This window comes from Labeo rohita, chromosome 4 (assembly GCF_022985175.1).
Source record: "Labeo rohita strain BAU-BD-2019 chromosome 4, IGBB_LRoh.1.0, whole genome shotgun sequence".
NCBI lineage: Eukaryota > Metazoa > Chordata > Actinopteri > Cypriniformes > Cyprinidae > Labeo > Labeo rohita.
The window spans coordinates 25,593,889-25,619,404 of record NC_066872.1 but is presented as its reverse complement, the minus strand read 5'-3'; the positions used below and the strand labels follow the sequence as shown (position 1 = coordinate 25,619,404).

Sequence of the window (25,516 nt, the reverse complement as noted above, 5' to 3'; positions counted from 1 at the left end):
CTGTAGTAATTGCTGGATCCAATTAGACCTAAACCAACCTAGTAGTATGAACAAAAACAAACGTGAAGTAAAAACGCAATCACAAGCATGCCATTTTAGCTAATTTTTTTCTATCTCTCACCTGTCAGCTCTTTCATCATGAGTCATGTTTTTCACGGGATTCGTACCCAAGGATGCGTAAGTCCAATTCTGTCCTGGCTGAGCTACCGAGCAAGCTTGTTACATTACAAGTGCTCGCTGTTTTACCGCCTCTAGTGTTCATTTCTATTAGAAACTGCAGTGATATGTACTTATTGGTACGTATTTCACATATTGCAAAAAGGTTCCCACAGGTACGTTTTCGCCATAAGATCAGGTAGTATATAATGTTCCAAGATCATGGACCAACATTGATTGTTTTGCTTCATAAGATCTCAATGTGTCATGAGGAGCCATGTTTATTAATTTTGTGTTGCCTCATATGCTTTTTTTGACTGTCAGTGGCGATAGTTGTTCAATTACCAAGGACCAAGGTTTCAGCTAAAACTCTTTTTAACTCTTTTTTTCAATTAAAGCAAAATATTCACCTACATGTTGGATGACCTGAGAACAGGGTTGCCAAGTCCAGTTTTCCCACAGAATCGGGCTACTTTAACACTGTTGCCACGGGTTGTTTTTCATGTCTGAGGGTTGAAGCGACCCCATAAATGTAATATTTAGCTCCTGGAATGCTAATTTTACCAGGGGAACCCCGCTACAAAAATTGTATTTTAACCCCTGGAACGCAATTTTTACTGGGGAACCCACCTTGAAATGCGAATGGGCTTCTTTTGGACTAGTTTTGCGTAGCAATTGGGCGGATTTTGTTGTGAAGAGCTGGCAACCCTTCCTTGGCAAATTTAGTCTATGGCAAATCTATGGCAATATTTGCCAAGTCTATGGCAAATCTATGGCAATCTTTGCCAAGACTATGGCAAATTTTTGAGTGAACTATCCCTTATCAATAGGTGTGAAAATCTAAATTCTGACAAATTTCAAAACTCTCTCTCTCTCTCTCTATATATATAAAGCCAGCAAATTAAAATGGAGCTTGCAATTTTGAGAATCATCTTATGAGCAGTCAACTAGTCAGCCATCAGCACATACTTTTTAACAAATAATTAAAGTTGTTAATATATTAAAATTATTCAATGCTTATTAGGATGGGATCTGGGAAATTCTCACTGCAAATCTGTGACATAAGGTGCGTTCATGCATATTAATGCAGTCGATAAAAGATGCAGCGATACAAAGAAAAAAAAAGAAAATGAGTAGAGAAAAAAATATAAATGTATTCACTTAGAAACCACATTTTCCAAGTCAAAGCAGGACTTGGTTTGAAATAGCCTGTTATATAATGATCATTTAAACTGGAAATAAATAAAACTTGTAAAAGGAGATTTCAGACAAGTCAGATGTTTCAATATCTGTCTCTCTCTCATTTTGGAAGTTCTTCCTCCTGTGTTTTACAGCTGACACAGGCAGCTCGGCTCTGTTCTGGGAACTCGTAGGAAGAATGAACGCTTTGTGCCTCTTCAAAAGAGAATCGTGTTATTAGCACTGGAACACACGTACACGCACACAAATACACACGGCGCGAGATCTATCAGACTTTAACCTTTCATCATTCCCGCTCTAAACAAAGTTGCCGACTCCCACTCCGTGTTCAATCCTCACCGTTTCCACCCGCACCACCTCCTCCCCCTGTTCTTTTTCTCTACCTCATGTTCTGTAGAAAAACAAGATTAACAAGGCTAAAGTCTGGTCCACATCACAGCTTATTTAGGCCAAGAACACCCACCTAGACATCAACAGACTGTCTGGCTGAAAAGTAAGGTGACCAATCACAGTTCACTTTGATTTATTCGACATTTAGGTGTGGGATTGGATTGCCACTAAATGTCTTAAACAAAACTGAGTATCTTTCAAAGATCTGATGACCTTATCCTTGTGGTTTTGGCAAATCTACTGACTAATTCATTCTCAGAAGCATTCCGAGTTCTCTTCCTCACATCTCATATTATTTAAATCACAAATTTTTTGCAAGCAAAAAAGAATAAGATTGTGGCAGAGGGGTCCTTGAAGTTACTGCCACCCAAAATGGGTTTTGTTATCATAAAGAAACTCCTCACCTGCCATCAACTTCTTAGTCTCCCTCCATTTTTCTCCACATCTGGCCCATCTGTCCACTCTGATGAGAAACCAGTCTGTCCCCATTTCATCTAGAACAACAGAAGTAACAACAGCCTGAGTGTTCCAGCACAGCCAAAAAAAAAAAAAAATCTAGTGAATGACATTCAGATAGGCACAGAGAAGACGACGATGACGACGACTCACATTTCTAAAGTTCTTTATATTATCGATGCAGGCATACAGGAATGTCATGCTACTAATACTTCTACTACTACTAATAGGATGAATATATGTATAAAGTAAATGAACATGCATAAATACATAAATAGACATACATTTGTAGAAAGCTACAGCCTGTGTCCTCGCTTTCATAGCAAAATCACTTGAACGCATTGTTTTCACCCAAGTGTTTTCACTCCCGTTCCTTTCACTGAACAACCTGCTGGACAATAACCAATCTGGATTTGAAAGTGGTCATTCAACTGAAACCGCCTTGCTGTAAGTCTCTGAATCACTATATAGGGCAAGAGTCAAACCATCAGTTCTCATACTACTAGATTTATTTGCTGCTTTTGACACTGTTAATTATCAAGTCCTTCTGTCCACCCTGTCATCACCAGGCAACTCCAGTACTTCACTTCACTGGTTCAAGTCTTACCTCACTGATACCTCTTTATCACCAAGGCAGTTCAAGTGCTGGTTCAGAGTCAGGGCCTAGTTTTAAATCTGTTCTTTGTCTTTTGACTCCGAAAGCACCAGCTCGGAACCAAAGTGGTTTGTAAGTAACACCAAAGCGTTGCTGGTCTAGAAGTAAGAACAACTTGTGTCAGGGGTTGCGGGTGGGGCGTGACCAATAAGACGATCAAAAACTTTTGACCGGGCTTTTTTTAAAATAGCAGCTAATCATGAACGTTGTGTTTGCATTCTGATGTAGGTTCGCGAAGCCACTGTTGATATTAGGGTTGTTCAGGATGTGCGCTGTGCGGGCCAGTGTGTGGGAACTCAGAAGCTTAAACTTAAAGAGTCGTTTGCTCTCCAATCACTCTGGACTGGTCTGTGTGGCGCTGATGCATCTTGAGTAAGCCTGGCGTGTTTGTGTTTGAAAAAGAAAGGATGTGTGGCCAAGCATGGTGTCCCATGCTTGGAATTTGTGCTCTGCATTTAACCCATCCAAGTGCACACACAGCAGTGAGTAGTGAACAAACGCACAAAACTGGAGCAGTGGGCAGCCAATACTGCGGCACCTGGGGAGCAGTCAGGGTTTCGGTGCCTTGCTCAAGGGTCTCACCTCACTCGTGGTATTGAGGGTGGAAAGAGTACTGGACATTTTCTCCCCCAACCTACAATCCCTGCCGGTACCGAAATTCAAATCTGCAACCTTTGGGTTATAAGTCTAACTCTCTAACCATTAGGCAACGACTGTCCCCATGCACCGTGTGCCCACCCGTTGGCGCTGTCATACTAGCGTTGCTGGGAAAGATGAGATATTCAGTGACATAAGACCTGGCTCTGTGGTGGCTCTCTAGCCCATGGAAAAGCAAACTGGTTCTTAGAAGACCCGCCAGTTGAACCAACTCCAAACCAGCAACAGCACTAGCTCTGAACTAGCAGCTGGTTCCTGCTGGTGGAAAAAGGTACAGGTAGGTCTTGCTTGAGGAGAAAAGGTATCCAAATTACATCAACTGATCACTGGGGTTCCTCAGGGCTCAGTTCTTGGACCTCTCCTTTTCTCTATAAACACTGCATCACTGGCAGCCATCATACAGGCACATGGCTTTTTTTTCTGCTATGCTGATGATATGTATCCCTGCCTCTCAACCAGATGATCCAACCTGTGTGAATCTCAGATATCTCTTTTCCACCAAGGCAGTTTGAGTGCTGGTTCAGAGCCAGAGCCTAGTTTCAAATCAGTTCTTTGTATTTTGACGTCCAAAGCACCAGCTCGGAAGTGGTTCATAAGTAGCACCAAAACATTTCTGGTGTAGAGGTAAGAACTGCTTGCCTCAGGGGCTGGGGGCAGGGTTGCCGTGACCAACAAGATGAACAGATACTTGGCTGGGCTTATTTGGAAATAGCAGCTAAACATGAACACGTTTGATTCAAAATGTTTGGATGCTGATGTAGGTTTGCAAAGTCATTGTTGATATTAAGCTTGTTCGGGATGTATCGGCACTGTGTGGGCTGCTCAGTGTATGACGTCGAAGTACCACGAGAGCAATTCAAAAGCTTAAAGAGTCATTTTCTTTCCAGTTGTGGTGCTTTGGTGTCATGTGCCGGTTAGTCTGTGTGGCACAGATGCATCTCGAGCAAGCCTGGTGTGTTTGTGTTTGGCGCTGCCATACTAGCATTGCTGGGAAAGATGAGAAGTATTCAGGGATGTAAGACCTGGCTCTGTGGTGGCTCTCTAGCCTGTGGAAAAGCAAGCCGATTCTTAGAAGGCTCGCCAGCCGAATCAACTCCAAACCAGCAATAGCACTAGCTCTGAACTAGCAATCAGTTCCTGCTGGTGGAAAACGGGCCAGGTAGGTCTTTCGGAGTTTCTTGGACTAGAGAATCCAAATCACATCAACTGATCACTGGGGTTCCTCAGGGATCAGTTCTTGGACCTCTCCTTTTTAATCTATACAGGGACCCATCATACAGGCACATGTTTTTTTCCTACCATTGCTATGCTGAGGACATGCAGCTCTACCTTTCAACCAGATGATCCAACCTGTGTGGATTTCAGACTGTCTGATGGACATCTCAGCATGGACGAAAGAACAAGACTTTGCTCAACCAGACAAAGATGGAGCTTCTCATATTCCCAGCCTGCCCATCAGTACTGCATCTGTTTACCATCCAGCTAGGTTCATCAACGATAATCTCATTTTGTTTGGCCAAGAATCTTGGGGTGATCCTTGATGACCAGTTGACCTTAAAAGCAACACGAACATGTGTTTGCTCTACACAATATTAGAAAGATCAGGCCCTTCCTAACAGAACATGCCATAAAGTTTCGTTCAGGTGCTCGCCATTTCTAGCCTGGACTATTCCAGTGCTCTTCTGGCTGGACTTCCATCATGTGCAATCAGACCACTGCAAAATGATTGAGAATGTCTTGCATTCAGTGAGCCCAAGAAAGCCCATGTCATGCCGCTTCTCATCTTTCTGCACTTGCTTCCATTTGTGGCTTGCATCAGAAAAGCCAAGGCCTCTGCACCCTCCTACCTCTGCTCACTCTTACAAGTCTACAGGACCTCCAGAAGCCTGCAGTCAGTAAATGAGCAATGCCTTGTGATCTTATCGCAGAAAAACACAAAATAACTCTCAAGGACGTTTTGTTTCACTGTTCCTTGCTGGTGGAATGACCTACCTAATTCCATGCGGACAGCTGATTTCCTTACAAGTTTCAAGAAACAACAGAAAACTGTTTTCTGTCAACTATCTTATTATTAATCACTTGTTGCTTTCCTCAACCTTAAGTTGCTTAAAAAGCGTTCGCCAAATGAATGAATGTAAATGTAAATGCACAAAAACAGATAACAACTACAATATCCCTTTCATGTATATGATCTAAGAAGTCCGTGACTCATTTGGACTGACCAAATATAGACCAATGAATGGGTCATTTCTGCTCACAGCATTTTAGACATTCACCTTTTCTCTCCCACAGTGCCTAATTAATAAGGAGAAAAATCTGAGAGGCAGGAAACTCCAACAAAAGTCTCCATTTAATCTTATTGCTGTCTAGGAGATCTCAACCATGTTGTTTCTTTTCTACAGGTTGACAAATTTCGACCCATCTAACAGTGGTTTATTGCATTGATTATGCCAGCAGGTTATATTTAACACATCTTGTCCTGTTAAGGAAGACTAAATGTCACATGGTCGACATATTTTATCCATGAAACGACCTGTTAAATCAGTCAGTCACCTTTATAAATGTATGCACATGCACACACATGAGATCATGCCTATGAAACCGATACTGCCGCTACACTTGGCAACAAACCGAATCAGATTTATCAGCCAGAAACACAAATCTACTCCCTTAAACAGCTATTTATCTGGGTTCACAAGACATTTTTCCAGCATAAGCGTTCTGTGGAGACACTTTCAGATTTGGGTTATTTTCCTCCAGTGTCAGGTACACTGCTTTCGGCCAGCAAATTAATTTAATGGCCTTTATCGTCTTCACATCGAACTCTCACCTTGTCGACCCTGCTCACACCAACACATCATTCTTGTGGTAACAAAAACACAACGGTGCACAACGATGGCACACCACAGCGTTTGAGTGCGTGAATGCGCATCTGTGTCTTTTTGCGCATCTCATCGATACAATGTGACAATCTGACATTTTCTGCTCCGTGTTCCGTGCTGAAAAGGTAACTCACCGTGAGTGTGATCATCTCAGCTATTCAGCATTGCTTTAAAAAAAAAAAGAAAAAAAAACAGCGCTCAGCCGTTAACCCCCCCTCAACGACTGCACTTATATGTACCGATTTCATCTATGAAAAGCAGAAAAGCGACCGTAACGCAATCAATCCCACATTTCTAAGTGATTACGTTGCAGCCCCTTTAGATTCACTTATGCAAGTCAATCTAACCTATTTTAGCCTTGCACTTATTTGAGTCGTGTCAGGGCTCAAATTTGACACTTGTGATGCAGAAAATGGCCTTTATGCGGTTTTTACACTCATATAAATGCCATGAAGTAGGAATGTCGATTATAGCGCGGGGTCTCGCACAACTGCAGCTCCGTGGACTCGGCAGGGGGGAGGCATTTTGCTGGCGCACGCCAGGTGGGCAAAGATTTGTGCGTGGGGCTTTGGAAGGACTAATTAGTATGTACTGGGCAGGGGGCGAGGAGCCACAGGTGCTGTGAGAGTTGGGGACACATCCTGTCAACCCCTGCAACACTTTAATTAACACACACACACATACACTTAGACAAACAATCTGCACCATGCTAGCTACATGTCATGACTATTAACAGTCAATCCACACGGTTTTGTTACAATATGGTGTGTGAGTGTAAACATGTGTGATGTAAAAGGAGTTGTAGATGCGCATTATCTATTGTCTTTTTTAGCATATCTTGGCTGCGTGATTGGTTATAACATCACAAAAAATAAACTGCATTTTCCCAAATCTCTCTTTATGAAATTGGATATATAAGTGTATACAACTTTATCCGCAAATGTATAGTATACTCAAGTAAAGCGATATATATAGCATATCTCAACTGCTTGATTGTTTACCCAGTTGCAAAATGTAAACTATACACACTAAACTATTAAATTAAATATAAATATAGTCATGAAATATATCCAACTTTATCCACATAAATATATTTTTATCCATATACTTATATAAAGCATTTCCTTTAGTAGTGTCAAACGATTAATCACAATTAATCGAGATTAATCGCATCCAAAATTTGTTTTTGTTTACATAATATATGTGTGTACTGTGTGTATTTATTATGTATATATAAATACACACACATGCATGTACAGTGCACAGCATAAATGAATACACCCCCTCTGAATAAATATAAAAGGTGTAGTTTCTTAATGATCAATAAAAGATAAGAAGAAATGTATTAAACATATACTTCATAAAATCAATTAAATATATATGCCAATATTTTCTGTCAAATAAGTAAACTAGCCAATTTTGTTTAAATGAAGGGTTGCAGAAATTAGTACACCCTAGATTTATTTCAGAAAATACATAATATTCTAGTACTTAGTATGTCCTCCAGAATTTTAAGTACACTTCTCTGACCCTCCTTGGCACTGAGTGTACAAGTTCATGACAAATTGTCACACATGTCCTGTTTAGCTCCTGGAGGATGACCTCCTTAAATGCCCTGGTCTTTAATGGGGAGTGGTGCTCTACAGAATCCCCCACAGCTGCTCAAGAGTGTTGAGACTGGGTGGAATAGATGTCCACTGAAGGATTTTCATGTCGGAAGAATACATATCATCACGGTCATGTTGAAAAAAATAGCCAGCAACTCAGAGAATGAGGAGAGGGTAGCATCTTCTGTTTCAAGTTTTTTACATCCCTATGTAAGAGCTTTATTACCACTGAACATCACTGTGGGAACTAGGCACTTCTCACTGTACTCCTCCTCTAGCAACACCATAACATTTTGGATGCTTTTAGATCCAAAATGACTTAATCTCATAAAACCAGAATATGAATTCCCAGAAGTCTATAATTTGTATGTTACTTCTGCAGGCTACATCTTACTCTGTGAGATAAAGTGTCATTTTTTTTTTCATAGCTTTTGTCATCCATATATACATAATAATTATACACAGTATACACACATATTATGTTAACAAAAACGTATTTATCATATTGTGTTACTCCCTAAAAAAACTAATTGTGTTACTTTTCATGGAAAGTAATGTGTTACGTTATTTTTGCATTACATTTTCTAATTTGGGCTGGGCTTGTTTGTTTGTTTGTTTTTTATATAAAAAAATAAAAAATGATACACACACACACGTTTGTTTTTGTGAATTGTGGGGACTTTCCATAGACTTCTATAGTATTTATACATTGTCTATCCCCTAACCCAACCCTAACCCTAAACCTACCCCTTACAGAAAACTTGTTTGCATCGTTACACTTTCAGATAAACATCATTTACTATTTTTAATAATTTTTTTTTTTTTTTTTTTTTTACATTGGCCGGTCCCCACAATGTAGCAAAAACAAGTACACACACACACACACACACACACACACACACACACACATATATATATATATATATATATAAATATATGTGTGTGTGTGTATATATATATATATATATATATATATATGTAATTCGGTCAATAAATGGAAGAGCAAAACAACTGGCAGTACTTGAAAAAATAACTCGGATATTTTCTTGTAAATTAAGTAATGCATTACTAGTTACTTGAAAAAAGTAATCTGATTACGTAACTTGGGTTACTTGTAATTAATTACCACCAACACTGTATATAATTACTGTAAATACAACTATATCCATAAATAACAGCATACTTGTGTTATATAGCAAATCTCAGCTGTATGATTGTATTATATTCGCAAAACGTAAACTAAATTTTAAAGTTGGAGACTGTACATTACATCGAACTTTACACACATACATAAAGTACTTATGTAAAGCAATATACTATATATAGCAATCTCATCTGCTAAATTGTTTATATCGTAGCAAAATGTAAACTGTATAACAGTCCAGCTTTAATCTGCTAAGTGTATCTGTAAGGCATGAAGATGAAAAGATATCATAAACAATAACATCACAATTTTCTGTAAAGCTGCTTTAAAACCACGTGTAGTGGAGAAGTGCTATATTAATAAACTTGAAATGGACTTTATCAAGAGCCTAGCACATAGACAGTGTGCGTGTGCATGTGTGTGTGTGTCCGTATGGTCGCAGCTGTGGCAGGGTAAAGGTGCGTTGTTTTCGGCCTCTCCAGCTAATTTAATCTCAGGTCTAGTGAGAAGCAGAACTAACGGCGTTAACCGTCAAACAGAGCCGTATCAAATTATTTGTGTCTCTTTTTACACTCACACAGACAGTCATGAACCAGACTAGCACTGCAGATTCTAGAAAACTTGTTTAGCGTGAACTTCAGAATGTCATACAGATAGAAGGTAGGTTTGATTAAATTATCACTTTTATAAGCAGTAATGTGTTGCACAGTACCTCAACTGAAATAGCTGGGTTAGCTAGCTAGCCAAATTAGCTATCTGTTTACCTCAGATTAATGTTTTGTTTTTTCAAAAAAGTGCAGCTTTTGAACAGTCATTTCATCGACTGAATGAATACACTGCTAACTTTAGTCAGTGTCTGAACGAGTTTTAATGAATGAAATAATTGAAATCAACAGCTTCATCTGCATCTATCGCAGCACATTGTGCAATTGCCTTAGAATTTGGCCAACGGGGGCACAATCAGGAATTCATATTAAGAAAGTAAATCTGATTTTGAGTAAATTTGATTTCTTGATTGTTTGACCTTTCAAATTTAGTCGTTTCAATCACAGATCATCTTTCTGATGGGTCAGAGTGTACTATGTCATCTGTGAAGATTCTGTTCACATTACAGTTACACAATAAAAATGGCCCTTCTCCTAGAGCCTCTCTCTTTTTTTACTCTCTTTTCGCTTTCTATCTCTCATTCTGGGTTCGTCCTGTTCCCCTTCACCATTCCACCTTTTTCTACACCTTCATTGTCGTCTTCCTTTCCTCTTTGTGTCTTAACCAATCCTGTTTACTCCTTTTGAGCCAGGAATCGCAAACTGTATATATATTCTAAATAACATTAATTCTTTCTTTCTTTCTTTCTGTTTTAAGCAGAAATCCAACAATATGTAGTGAGATTTATGGATCATTATGACTTTAATGAGCCAGTTCTTTAACAAACCAACCAAAATGAATGAGAAAATGCTACCATTTTACATTCCTATGGTTTGACGTAGGGGGAAAAAAAGGGGAAAAAAAGTTATTAGTTTGGATCTAACTAAATACATAACAAAATTTAATATACAATTAAATAAACAAATAGTTTACAGTTATAAACAGTTATTCTTAAGTACTTAATAAATCATCAGTGGAACCATTAAACAACCAAAACTATAAAGTGAAATTTGAATCTAAACCAAAATCATTCTCATTCTTGCGATTTCGACCCAATGTCCCCTTCTCTTACCTTCTCTCTGTCAGGTGTTAGAAGTATAATCAGGCTTTAATGATCTCTGTCTGTCTAGATTACTGGAGGTGATTCTCCGTAATGATCAAATGTTAGAGATCTGTTCTCTAAGGTTCATCGTGTGACACTTAACTACTGATTTGGACCAATGATGAATCACACAATCAGAGTACACGACACACTTGCACATTAATGAAGGTGCATACATTGGCTATGTTCAAGAAAAATCAGCATACTACTTTTTGAAAACTAATCAGTATACAATAGTTTTTGTTAATTAATGAAACAATAAGCACTATGCAGTAGTGTGCTACATTGTCACATGACCTCAATACATTGCATGTGTAATTAAGAACTGCTTCAAAAGGTCATCTTAGAGATAAATATGCTAATTTTACATTTTAAATGCAAATGTGAGTAATTTAGGTTTTTATTATTTAATCAATTTGTTACAAATAATTACTTTTTTTTGGCAGTCAAGAAAGAGATGTCACAAATTCTGGCTGATATTATTTCTTCATTCTTCCAGTTCATCCGCAAATGTTAAATACATACAGAGATATGATGTATTTTATCTATACGCCTATATCATGGATGTTTCCACCAAGGAGGCCAGGCGGGCAGTGCCTCCTCAAAAAAGTGAATGAGAAAATAACCCATATCGCCTGTGGTGGTTCTGGTGTGGGCCACTTGTGATTTTAGGGGGTAGACTTTAACATTTATCTTAACGTACTTTCAGAGTTATATCAAGTCATTTTTCACTGTCATGTATCACTCTGCAATCTCTAGAAGCTTAGGAGAGTGAACCAACTGCAGGATAAGACTAAAAGTAGCGTAATGTAACATCTTTTTAGGCCGAATACAGGTGATTTTGTATTTAACGTGATCAGAGTTTAATAAAAGCATTGTGAGTTATTTAAACAGCACGTAAATAATATACAGAAAGCGAGTAAAGAACATTATCACTTTAAAAATAACTCCTGTTATAATGACTAAAGCTGTCTACACTGTGAAATGAATTACTTACATCATACATACATCTGTTGTTTATAACAGATTTCATAAGATTGCAGACTTTTCTATATTGTCACAATGAACAAAACTCTAGCATTTGAATGACTAATCTGAATGCTTCTGATTGGCTATTGCATTCATGAGCTCAGCAGAATCATGTGTGATTGGTTTTAATGCGCGACACCTTAAAAACATGTTAAAAGAAAAATGATGCAACACTAACAGTTCTAAATGTAATGCCACAATTAACACTTTACATTTCAAATTCACTTTATTCGCTGATTTATTTTGATTGCACAATGGCATTGGCAACAAAATTGTTTGTTCTGATACCATTCCAAATTCAGGGGGACCAGAAGAGGGGTTAGCTTTTTGACACAGGGGCTTAATATCAGGGGATTTTTCCTTTTAGAAATGTCTTGGTTTCTTGGAACTGTTTTGGAAAATTCTGATATTAGAATTAGAACTACAGCACCACCAACATCTATAGTCACATCATTCTCACATTTTAGGCCTAGTCCACACATACATGAGTATTTTTTTTTTAATAAATCATTTAACAACAAAAAAAAAAAAATGTAGACATGAAAACGCAAAAACGCTATGAAGCGCTGTCAAGAGCATGCCAAAACAGCAGGTGGTGATATAATGCTAACGGTAAAGCCATGTTGGCCAATCAGAGGCCTGAAAAAAAGCGCAAAATCTTAAGTTTCACCAGCCAGGTGACAACACTGCAACCGGAGCTTCTGAAAATCTTTTTTTTTTAAAAGGTTAGGTTTCAGTGATCTGATACTGCATTTGCATGTTGACAAATGGCCAAACCGCACAGAAAAAGCTACAGCTTTGAAAATACCCGTGTTCGTGTGGACAGAGCTGATTATTTGTCACATTTAATTGGTCTGAACAAAAACAGCAGCTGGGCTGAATAAAAAAGCAAATTCACTCTTTGAAAAATAGAAATACAGTGGTTACACCAGTTACCCTTGAATATACTCAAGAAAACTATGTCCAAACCAGCCATTTACAAAAAAACTGCAATCACTAATTGCCAGTTCTTGACCAAAGAAGGTCAAGAGAGTCATATTGACTCTCACACAACACAGACTGTTGCACTACACCTTGGACAACATTTCCCATGCTCCACTTCTCTGATTACACACACAGCCACAGCCAATCACACACAGTATAAATACGAGGCCAGCCCTATCATTCAGTGCTGAGTATTGTACAGTGTTTATAACACATTCTGTGGTAGCTACTTTATGAAGCTAATTCCAAGTTTCCTGAGTCTAGTTTAATCTTGTTTCTAGTCTAGTCATACGTGTCTTGATCCTAGTCTGGTTATCTCGTTTTGTCTTCCTTCAGCCTGCCCTGGATTTATCACCTGTTGTAGATTTAACCCATGCTCTTGCCGTTTCGGACTCTGTTCGCTCCTCGTTGGACTATTGACTGTCAGTTTGGATTACTCTATTTCCTCTCCCCCTGGATTACATTCCCCGTTGATTGACCCTCGCCTGTCCTTGTCCGGTGTCTTGCCCTGTATTATATCTGTTTGCCGGTGTTCAACCCATGCCTGTGTTATGACCATGTCTTTCCTTAATAAAAGCTTGCATAAGGATCCACTCGCTCCACGTCTCATTTGCTCTGTAATAGATACTTAGTCTACTGTTTGCCGTCTATCTGTAATGTTATTATCATCAATGTATTTTGGAATATATTAAATAAATAGTATATAACCAAACCATTGCTTACATACCAATGAGCTGCTAGCTTAGCCTATACACTAGGCAAATGTCAGATTTTTTTTTTTTTTTTTTTTTTTTTTTGTATGTATGAAAGGATTAGTTCATCCAAAAATTTAAATTCTGTCATTAGTTACTTACCCTCATGTCATTTCAAACCTGTAAGACCTTCCAACCTGATCTCATGGCAATTTGTACATATTTTACGAGGTGGCTAATTTGTGAGAATCATAAGAATTTGTAAGTTTATTTGCTAAATCGTATCTATTTCATGAGTTCCCCAATTCATATGAATTTGTAAAATGACCTACCCCCTAAACCTACCTGTCACTGGGGTCTAGACAAATCTTACAAAAATGAGTGAGGTCGTACAAATGTGACCCTGGATCACAAAACCAGTCATAAGGGTCAATGTTTTTGAAACTGACATTTATACATTATCTGAAAGCTGAATAAATAAGCTTTCAATTGATGTTAGGATAGGACAATATTTGGCCGAGATACAACAATTTGAAAATATGAAATCTGAGGGTGCCAAAAAAATCTAAATATTGAGAAAATTGCCTTTAAATTGTCCAAATGAAATTCTTAGCAATGCATGTTACTAATAAAAAATTAAGTTTTAATATCTTTATGGTAGAAAAATTGACAAAATATCTCCATGGAACATGATCTTTACTTAATAACTCAATGATTTTTGACATAAAAGAAAAATCAATAATTTTGACCCATACAATGTATTTTTGGCTATTGCTACAAATATACCTGTGCTACTGGTTTTGTGGTCCAGGGTCACAAATATGTACAAATTGTTTGTGAGATGAGGTGCTGGACCTTCATTTATCTTCGGAACACAAGTTAAGTTAATTTTGAGTCTGGTGATTTATATAAGCATTTATTCACAATTAGAAAATATGATCATATCAACGCAAAGCTGATCGGTCTTCATTCGCTCTGGGACTTGTCTGTGCGTGTTTGAGAAAGCATATGTTTCTGAATATGAACACAGTGGCGTCCTAATATACTCTTCTTACAACATATCCTAACTAGGCCTTTGACAAGCAATTTGTCTGTCCACACTGAACGTAAAACTACTGCGCAACATGACACAATCACAAGTGATCAGGAAATACTTGACGTTTAATATACAGCTATGTCAGAGAGTTTGAACCAATGGCATTTCACAGTGGGCGGGGTTATCCCTGAATTAAAGGGATGGTTCACCCAAAAATGAAAATTCTGTCATTACTAACCTTCATGTTGTTCCAAACCAGTAAGACACTTCGCTCATCTTAAGAACACAAATTATCTTTAATGGAATCCGAGAGCTGTCTGAGCCTCCATAGACAGCAACACAACTGACACATTCAAGGCCCAGAAAGGTAGTAAGGACAGTGGTTCAACCATAATGATACGAAGCTAAGAGAATACTTTTCATGCACAAAGAAAACAAAAAAGACTTTTCCTTCCTTCTTTTCCGTGTCAGTCTTCGATGATGATTTCACATGGAGTATTTTAATGATGTCCTTACTACCTTTCTGGGCCTTGAACGTGTCAGCTGCATTGCTGTCTATGCAGGGTCAGAAAGCTCTCGGATTTCATCAAAAATAATTTATGTTCTTAAGATGAAAGAAGGTCTTACGGGTTTGGAACAACATGAGGGTGAACTACATCTTTAAGTCAGGGGCAGCTCCGCCCATTGTGAAATGCCATTGGTTCAAACTTTTCTCCACATAGTTGTGTATTAAACATCAAGTATTTCTCGATAGCTTGTGATTGTGTCATGTTGCACAGTAGTTCTGCGTTCAGTGTGGACAGACAAATTGCTTGTCACATCGAGCCTAGTTAGGATATGTTGTAAGACTACTACATTAGGATGCCACTGCGAACACAGCCACTGTGTTCATATTCAGAGAAATATGCTTTCTCAAACACGCACAGACAAGTCCCAGAGCGAATGAAGACCGATCAGCTTTGCGTTGATATGATCATATTTTCTAATTGTGAATAAATGCTTATATAAATCACCAGACTCGGTGCTCTACTTCAGCGTGTAAAAGGCTGGCATAGGAACAGATTGTGTCTTTATGCACGTCTGATAGGCTGTCATAATTCATCCACCAGCCTCTAACACCTCCATAACTCGAACAGCATCAGACGCGGGTGTCTCGCAGACAAAGCTATCGTCTTAAGAGCTCACATCACTCACTTTAACAACCGGCTGATGCTTCGTGCTCCCTGTGGTTATGATATGGTCGCTGGGAGGGGGTGAGGAATTCTTCTCATATAAACACTGTGACGGCGCGCCGCTTTGGGAACGACCTGGCGTTGCAGAGGAATTAACCGCCTGTGTGTCGGTTTGTCATCTCCCAAATGCCATCACACTTAAGAGCACAGAAGGGGGTTGGGGGCCTGCCTGATATCTAGGAAAAAAGCAGCCGGATAATCCTGATGAAAGAGAGATAGAGGACCGAACATTTGTCTCTAGATTTGGCAGATGATGAGTGTGATTTTAATGGCACGGGGAATTAGACGCGTTAGGATTGATAAAGCCATAAGAGCCTCTTAATATAGTACATCTGTTTTGTGTCCGTATCTTCCCGCTGGACAACTACAATGTCCGTGTAATGTAATCACCAGACAATGGTTACTAAATTACTCTATATGCTTTAAACATTAATCAGTGAAAGCCAAAGCCATTTTCTCATATTGGGCCTCATTCATGAAACACAAGCGGAACGAATTTCAGTGTAATCGTTCGTAAAAGCATTCTTGGGTAAACTGTCACTTTTTATTCAATACAAATGGTTTGTGGTGCCCTTCAGTGTAACACTATGCTTTAAAACTATTTTTTAATTATGCAAGAATTTAATTATTTGATAATTAGAGCTGGAGAAAAATTTAATTGAACTGCAGAAACGCTAAGAGATGACTAAATGGTATAAATTCTATCAATTTTAACCTTTTAAATGCATTTTCTTTGTGCATTTTAACCTGAAAATTTTTCAGTATGTGTCAGCTGCCTGTATGCGTACCTGTACTTTATTTATTGTTTCTGTATGTAATGAATGGCATTTAGCTCAACTGTTTTTTGGGATTACATTTATGGCTTATTCTACATTAAATCATTAATCAATGTCTGATCTCCTTGTATTTTTATTCTTTTTAATGAATGTAATAAAAATGCAAATTAATTCAAATTACTCCATAATGGCAAATAATGGGAAATAATCAGGACAGTTAACTTCGGAGATTAATTAGTTTCGTGAAGCAGTCAGATCAGTGCATTCAATGTTTCTGAAAGATAAACGGCAATTAAACACAAGAAGCTAAACCTGCTGCTACATGTGGAGCCAAACCTTCCTCAAGTCCAATGTAAAAGATGCTTATTTTCTTGAGTTTGTAAGAATCAAGAAGATTCCAAAGAACATACAATCAAAGAATGATGGAAACAGCAAAGAATGTTTGCTGTTTTCCATGTGACCTAATCGACCTCATAATACAGTCATGGCCAAAAATATCGGCACCCTTGAAATTCTGAAAAAAAATCCAACACTTCTCTCTGAAAACTGTTCCAATTGCAAATGTTTTGGTATTCACATGCTTATTGTTTTTGTTTGCACTGCAACAACACACACACACACACACAAAAAAGTCAAACTTGATAAAATTTCACACAGACCTCAAAAATGGAATGGACAAAATTATTGGCACCTTGTCAAAATTGTAAGAAATAATGGCTTTTCAAGCATGTGATGCTCCTGTAATTTGTATTTAGACACACCTGTGGCAAGTAACAGGTGTGGACAATATAGTAATCACACTTGCAACCAGTTAAAATGTAGAAAAACTGACGCAACCTTTACGTTGTGTGTCACACTGAGCATGGAGAAAAGAGTTGTCTGTGGATTTGAGAGAAAAAAATTGTGGAAAAACATTGACAATCTCAAGGCTACAAGTCCATCTCCAGAGATCTTAATGTTCCTGTGTCCACTGTCCGCAATATCATCAAGAGGTTTACAGCCCACAGCACTGTAGCTAACCTCCCTGGATGTGAACGGAAGAGCAAAATTAATAAAAAATTACAACAAAGGATTGTGTGAATGGTGGATAAAGAACCCTGATTAACTTCAAAACAAATTCAAGCTGTTCTGCAGACAACAGTGTCAGCTCGCACTATGTTAAGCTATGGTAGGAGACCCAGGAGGACACCACTGCTGACACAAAGGCATAAAAAAGCAAGACTGGAGCTTACCAAAATTTATGTGACAAAACCACAATCCTTCTGGGAGAATATACTGTGGACAGATGAGACAAAATTAAAGGTTTTTGGTAAAGGACATCGTGGCACTGTTTACAGAAAAAGAAATGAGGCCTTCAAAGAAAAGTAAAATAAAATAAAATAAATAAAATAGAATATGCGAGTACCAAAACATTTGCAACTGCAACAATTTTCTGAGAGAAGGGTTGCATTTTCTGACAGAATTGCAAGGGTTTTGCTTTTGGCCATGACTCTATAGGGCCTTAGTTTGGTTTCAATTAATTCCTGTGAGGTAATTCCTGAAATGTTTGGTGGTTTAACATTATTATTCAGAAAGAAAAACATCAGTTCACTCTCAGATATCCAATAAAAACAATGAAACCTGTTTAAATGTTTTCTGCTTTGGATCTTTCAACAAGAGATTAAAGAAGAATACTAGAACTGGTTCAGATGCAGAAAAATCATTGAACATAAACAGTCAGAAATACTCAGAGTACATTATGGTTCCCACATACTTCAAGTGAAGAACTAGCAGCTGTGGTGTCATTCTGAAACTAATTCTGGTCAAAACTAAAATGTTTGTATATTTCAGGTTTGAAACAGCTCTGAATTATGTTCTGTTTATTTTCTTTACACAAGTAAAAACATTGGAGATCTGTTTAGTTGAAAATCAAGTTGTAATCATTATTCAAATTATAACCCAACTGCTCTTTTCTCACTGCAGTCATTTTTGTAGTATATTTGCATAGTGTCAGTAGAAGAACTTCACTGGAGTATATCAAGTCCTTTAAATCAATACTTTAGAAAAACACTCAACTAGAGACTTGACTGAACTTTTGCTCCTGAAACACATCTATCTAGCCAAGCATTATCATATTAACACCATAAAATCCCCAAAAAAACAAACAAACAAAAAAAAATGCCAAAATCAATTGCAAAATGACTGAAGATGTTTTTGATATGTCCAGTATCAACTTCATCACACAACAACATATGACTCTTACAACCAAAAATCATCAAGCTATTTCACTGGGTCTTTAAAGGTACATATAACCTACATTTTAATACATCTGTAACAAGTTCTGTAATTTTGTAAACTGAAAAACAGTTATATCCATCCTCACTCACCCTTGTTGGTGATACTGTTATGCTACTGTCTGGAAATGACAACTAAGTAAACCTGAGTGAGATTTACACAGTACGGTTCCATAGAACTTGAAGGAAACAATTTAACATTGCTTCTTGACATGCACTCACTAAATTAAAGTAAATGTCTTGACTGAACTAAAAATGTCAGGTTGCCATGACTTTAAATCTACCCCATTTAGCAATTTAGACTAAGTAAGTCTAAGACGATTCCATCAAAAGAACACTCATTTGACAAATAAAATATACCTCACTCATAAATTACCTTAAAATGCCACATACAGACATTAAGGCTTGAGGTAAAAAAACAACTCAAGAGTCAACTAACAGGTGTGATTCTGACATCACAGTTTAAAAATGTAAAGGGATACATCATCCAAAAATGAAACTTCTGCCATTAAATTCTCACGTGTTGTTCCAAATCTGGAAGACCTTTGTTCATCTTCAGAACACAAATCAAGATATATTTGATTTGAAATCTGAGAGGTTTCTGACCCTGCAACACAACTACCACGTTCAACGTCCAGAAAGGTAGTAAGGACATCGATAAAACAGTCCATGTGACTTGTGTGATCTCACAATTTCATAAAATAAAGGTTGCACCACTGATGTCCAACGGACTATTTTATCAAGTCCTTACTGCCTTTCTGGGCCTTGAACATGTCAGTTGCTTTGCTGTATATGCAGGATCAGAAAGCTCTCGGATTTCAACAAAAATATCTTAATTTGTGTTTCGAAGATGAATAGTCTTACAGGTTTGGAACGATATGAGGGTGAGTAATTAATGACAGAATTTTCATTTTTGGGTGAACCATCCCTACTGTGGCAGTAAAATGAACAACAAAAGTGTTAATTAAATTAACAAATGGTCAAATAATGTAAACCATTGCATTGAAAATGCATTTAAACCAAGCTCTTTCTAATTAAAACAACAGAATAAGAACACGTAGAATAAGAATAGCTTACCAATCAAATGAAATCAGTATTAACAAAATTAATTTGTACTACAAAGTTTGTACAGAAGAACACAAAAGTGGCTTGTAGGTGTATTTTCATGTTTAATGAGGCTCAGAGGTGGCATGAGTGCAATCAAATTCATGAATTCATGTAGATAATGTTTTAAATGTAAAATTTTGAATATAAATAAAAAAAGATTACATAACTAACAAGATACTTTAAAAATGAAACTAAATCTGCCAGTAGGTGACGGCAAGTCACTGATTTAATTACTGAATCATTCATTCATTTGATTCGTTCAAACAGCTGATTCGTTCAGGAATAAAGCAAGTGACTGTTTTTATAAATGGGGAATTGAATCACTCACTCATTAGATTTGTTTAAAAACGCACACTCAATTCACAAACGAAACACTGCTGTGTTTAAATGGAGATGCGCAGCGGCTCAATTGTTTTAAACAATTTTTGACGACGAAATAGAGCAAAATCAGGCTATAGTATTATAGTCAGAGAATGTAACTCAATTTTAACTTCTTGTTTATTTAACTGGTGCATTAAAGCAATATCTCATTTACAAACTCCCTTAAAAAATTTTAAAAGCTGTTTCTCATAGTTCATCATGATCCCACGAAGTTCCATTACAATCAACAAAGCTCCCGACACTGCAAAATGAATCTCTTACTTACACTCTCTCTACACTTCATGAAATGATTTGTGAGATATGTCTGTGATACATTACTCAATGCTGCAAAAACATGTAGAAACCTTTGTAGCTCCTCTCAGCACAAACGTAAATATGCTTATCAGGTCAGTCGCACTGGTACTCCTAAATATTTTTTCATAGTCACGCAGTCGCAAATGCGACTGAAATGATCGCACTGCAGAGCCTTGATACTCATCCCCAGCGCATGTTGGGAATGAAAAAATGGGTATAACGTAAAAGAAACCTGCATTGAGGTGCATTACTTAGTGGATTGAGAGGAACACAAACGCATTATTTACTTGATATTAAAAAAAAAAAACATTTTTACAGTGTGCTGATTGTAAGTTATGTGAAAACCAGTTTAACGTAACAGGTTGTACTAGCTATTTTTTGTGAGAAATCTCCCAGCTTTGCAGCGCAAATCTAATTTCCTCTCCATCTGTAACACACGGCCTAATTACGTCAGTACGAGTTAAATAGACCCATCAAAATTACAGAATACTAAATTGGGATCATCCCTCCCAAACATGCTCTATATCCATTTTGTTTTTCAAAAGCAGTAGAGGGAGAGAGTGACTTCAAATTAAATAGCCTGTTGGATCAGCCGAGATCCAATTTAGGCCTGACAATAATGGGCTGGCTTGCTTAACTAGAAATCAAACATCATTGGCAAGTTCATCAGGACCAGTATTGACTGAAACAATGTCATCGAAGGAAAAGAAGGAAGCATAACAGGATTAACGACTGAACATCGGAACCCAGAGCGACTGCTTACTAAACACGCTCCTTAATCCCGGCAGCCACACTTTCCCCGTAACCCATTTGTGAATCTATCGGTCTCTTTCTCTGCTTCTCATTCAACGGCTCTCTCCGATAGACTTCCCACAACATCGCCGTCTCTCTCTCTCTCTCTTTTCTGTTTCCGCCGGTTTCCATGCATCCCTAAGCCTCTGCAGATGTTGCTTGCTCCGTGAATAGACCTTTTGCTCATGGCTGAGTTGGAATATGGCAGGGTTTGCTTAATCTACTTTGCCTTAATCCCTGTGGCCCGGACCCGTTTCGCCCAGTGTCTTACCGCTTCCTTCGAAATGAGACGCGCACACACATTTTGACATCAATAATAATAAATGAGTTTTCTTTCCCAGGCAGCGTTTGGGGACATTGGAGCCGGTGAGTGGCGCGTTGGCATGTGTGGACAGGTTTTAGTATGGTAAATAGGTGGTGAATGCTGCACAAGCATGAGAAGAGAGTCTGTTTCCGCCTCGGGGGCTTTGAGATATGATGCGATTCGTTTCCGCGGTCCTTCCGTGCGAATGGAAGGTAAGCCGACTGGATCTGCAGAGAAAATGCCAGTACCACCCGCACAGGGATTTGGGTGCCAACAAAGGATGCTGGGAGAAAAAGACAGGAACTATGAAGGGTAGAATGAACAAGAGAAATCAAGGCAGATCCTTTCAATCCTTGCATCGAAGATGCTTAGATCTATCTATCTATCTATACTAATTCCAACCAAAATATTAAATAATATATACTGTGTAACAGGATGAGCTTGTAAAAATCAGTCAGAGGTGTATTAATGCACCTACTGATTATTATGTGCTTAAGATAATTGGCAATGTTACGCATTGCTGTGTTGTGTTTCATTTAAATGAAAATGCCACCATCTGCTGCCAGTGTGGCCCCAACTGGGTCAGCCAATAATATCTCTTATTGATCATTTCATAATCGTTGCCTCGACAATCATCGCAGAGCGAAAAAAAAACAACAACATCAGGAAGGTCTTTTTGGGTTACAATTACACATTTTCTATTTTAATTCGGGTTGTTGCTAGCTCTCCAGTTAACATAGTTAGGAAATGATTTGAACAGCAAGGGAAACAATGCAGAAGTCTTCTGTTGACCTTGTTACTCTCAGAACGCGCAGCCGCCCACTCAGAGCCACCGAATAAACATGTTATTCAAACACGGTCTAAACGTGCGCAAACATGTTATTTGAAAAGGGGCAAAAATGAGCCGTACTGAAGGCCATGCCTGTTGAATTGTCATATATATTTATAACTGTAATGACAGGAGAATCACCCCTCTCTGAAAACTGTCAACAAACACCGAAGGACAATGAAAAAGAAAAACAGTAAATTATGTTAAAACGACCGTTTCTGTTTTGAAACTGTAGGAATATATTAAATAAACAAATAGACTCATATATGATATTCATCTACCACAAAAACACTACTTTACTTTGGCAACACTTTACCATAAGGTTCACTAGTAAACGCCATTAAGAATGAACAATACTTTAAGAGCATCTTAAATGTCAGCATTTACTAATGCATTATTAAAATCACAAGTTGTGTTTGTTAACATTAGTTAATGCACTGTAAACTAACATGCACTAACAATGAACGACTATTTGTATTAACATTAACACAGATGAATAAATACTGTGATAAATGTATTGTTCATTGCTTGTTCATGTTAGTTAATAAATTAATGTTAACAAATGACACTTTGTAAAGTGTTACCACTTTGGTAGATACTAATGTTTTGTCTTTTTGTAGCATTAGCAGTGCGTTTACACTGCTATTAACAAAACATGTCAGCAGCCACTTTTGTTTTATGTAAAACAGAAAAAAAAAAACAGAAATTCTCCTTTTGTGTTTCGTGGATTTAAATAGTACAGATTTGGAATAACACAAAAGTGTTTTTAGCCATTTTTTTTTAAAAGGAGTAGCCAAAAAAAGAAAAGAAAAAATATGTTGTTCCAAATTTGGATTGTTTTCTTGTATTATCAGGTAAGTAACCTAAAATGTTCCTTACAGTATTGATTTTATCTAAGTATTTTATTATCATTTTGCAATATGACTGAATCAATCTGAATACATTAGTAACAATATTTGTTTTTTATTGGATTAGATTAAACCGAAACAGATCCAAAGTCCATATGAATCACAAGTTGTGACTAACTTTAAAACAACTCTCAAAAAAAAAAAAAGGAGCAAAAAGCTGTTACTGGGGTGGTACCTTTTCAAAAGATACACATTTGTACCATATTTATCCCTAGAGGGTACATATTATCTTAAAAGTATACTTTAGGACCTAAATGGTACATTTTAGCACTAAAATGGTGCAATTTAGTACCTTTTAAAAGGGTACCATGTCCATGTCTTTCTTTCGTCAGTCGAAAAGAAATTAAGGTTTTTGGACTTCAGTGGGAGCCAACTGGTTGCAGGTCCAAACTGCAGTTTTAACGCAGCTTTTAAGGGGTCCAGCTAAGGAATAAGGGTCTTATGTTGTGAAACGACTGGTCATTTTCTAAAAATAAATACATAAATAAAAAACTTGGAAAGGTCACGTGTGACGTAGGTGGAAGTATCAACCCAGTGTTTACAAAGCAAACATGCAAAGAAAGTCAAATGGCCTTTATCAAAAAAAGGTAAAACAACAACGTTGGATGATTTAGAAGTTGGAGGAGAAAATAAGATTTTCGGCCTACATGACCTTGATGAAGAACTAACGTGTGACCTTTCTAATGTGATTATGTTAATGCGTGAAGTCATAGTCACGCATCACAGAGCCAGTGCAAGATGGAAATTTGTGGTTAAAAAGTATATACATTTTACTTTAAAAAAAAAAAAAAAAAAAATTGGACTTTCAACCTGCTGATCCCCATATAATCCACAATATAAAGAAAAATTCACGAATGTTTTTCCTCGAAAACCTTTCTTTTCGACTGAAGAAAGACAGACATGAACATCTTGGATGACATTGGGGTGAGTAAATTATCAGGAAATTTTAATTCAGGAGTGAACTAATCCTTTAAAGGGGTGCTATTATGCTTTTTTCACTTTTTAAATTTTAGTCAGTGTGTGATGTGTATCTTTGGGCATAAAAAAGATCTACAAAGTTACATATCTCAAAATCCACTCCAAAGGGAGATATTTCGTTTTTAAAAAATCTCTTTTCAAGAACTACAACGAACAGCTCCTTTGGTCTACAGCATTTGTTTTCTGCACACAATGATGTCACAATGCAGTCCATTAGAATATGATTAAATTAAATCCCACCTACAGAAATTCGAATTGTTAGGGGGTGTGTACAGACGAGGTGAGGGATTAGCCAAACTTTAGCGATGCAACGCAGAGAGCCGCTTTAATGACCCGCAGCACGGGGCGTGGCAGTACTGAAACGGCGTCTAAACTGTACGCCAATCGCAACGCACTGGGACAGCTAACCAATCATAACGCATTTCCTTTTTTCGAAGGCTGGCCTTCATTGAACCCGGAACTAATCGAGCTATTTGTGCTAGGCTGGGGAGAAAGGTATTGTAATAATATAATTATGTGAAAAAAAGGGGGTTTTTAAACCATCAAGCATGAGAGTATGTTCTAGCAAACCCCTAAAACAAAATCAAGACTTTGAAAAAGAGGACCCCTTTAAGAATCTTCAACCCAAGTGGTGAAATTGACATCAGCGGAGAAGGAATGCTATTGTGGATTATGAAGACAAACATTTTTTTTTTTTTTTAATTGTTAGTAATGTGTGCTAACAAAGTAAATAGACTTTAAAATAACAACTCCATGTTGCCACTCATTACATAAACTTTCTTTTAAACGTAAAATTGCTTTTTCTTTAGTAGCCTTTTAACATCTGTGCTGTTATATTTTGCAGGTCTCTCATGAATAACTGAAGTGTGTTGATTGTTGTGCATGTTGCCGTCTAACTCCCTTTGGACGACTTAAAACTGAACTCTCAGCGTCTGCTCTTGAATATTTCAGTGTTATTATATAGTGACAATCAAAATGCAAATCTAAATGCATCAGCCTGGGGTCAC

At 37.6% G+C, this 25,516-nt stretch overlaps 1 long non-coding RNA gene across 1 annotated transcript in view; it reads right to left on the bottom strand.

Annotated features, from left to right (window-relative positions):
• LOC127163933 (uncharacterized) overlaps nt 1-25,516 on the bottom strand; it is a 51,696-nt gene that overhangs the window by 7,750 nt on the left and 18,430 nt on the right. Inside the window, exon 2 of the long non-coding RNA XR_007827559.1 lies at nt 2,151-2,240. This is a non-coding gene — a long non-coding RNA (uncharacterized LOC127163933). The remainder of the gene's footprint in view (nt 1-2,150; nt 2,241-25,516) is intronic.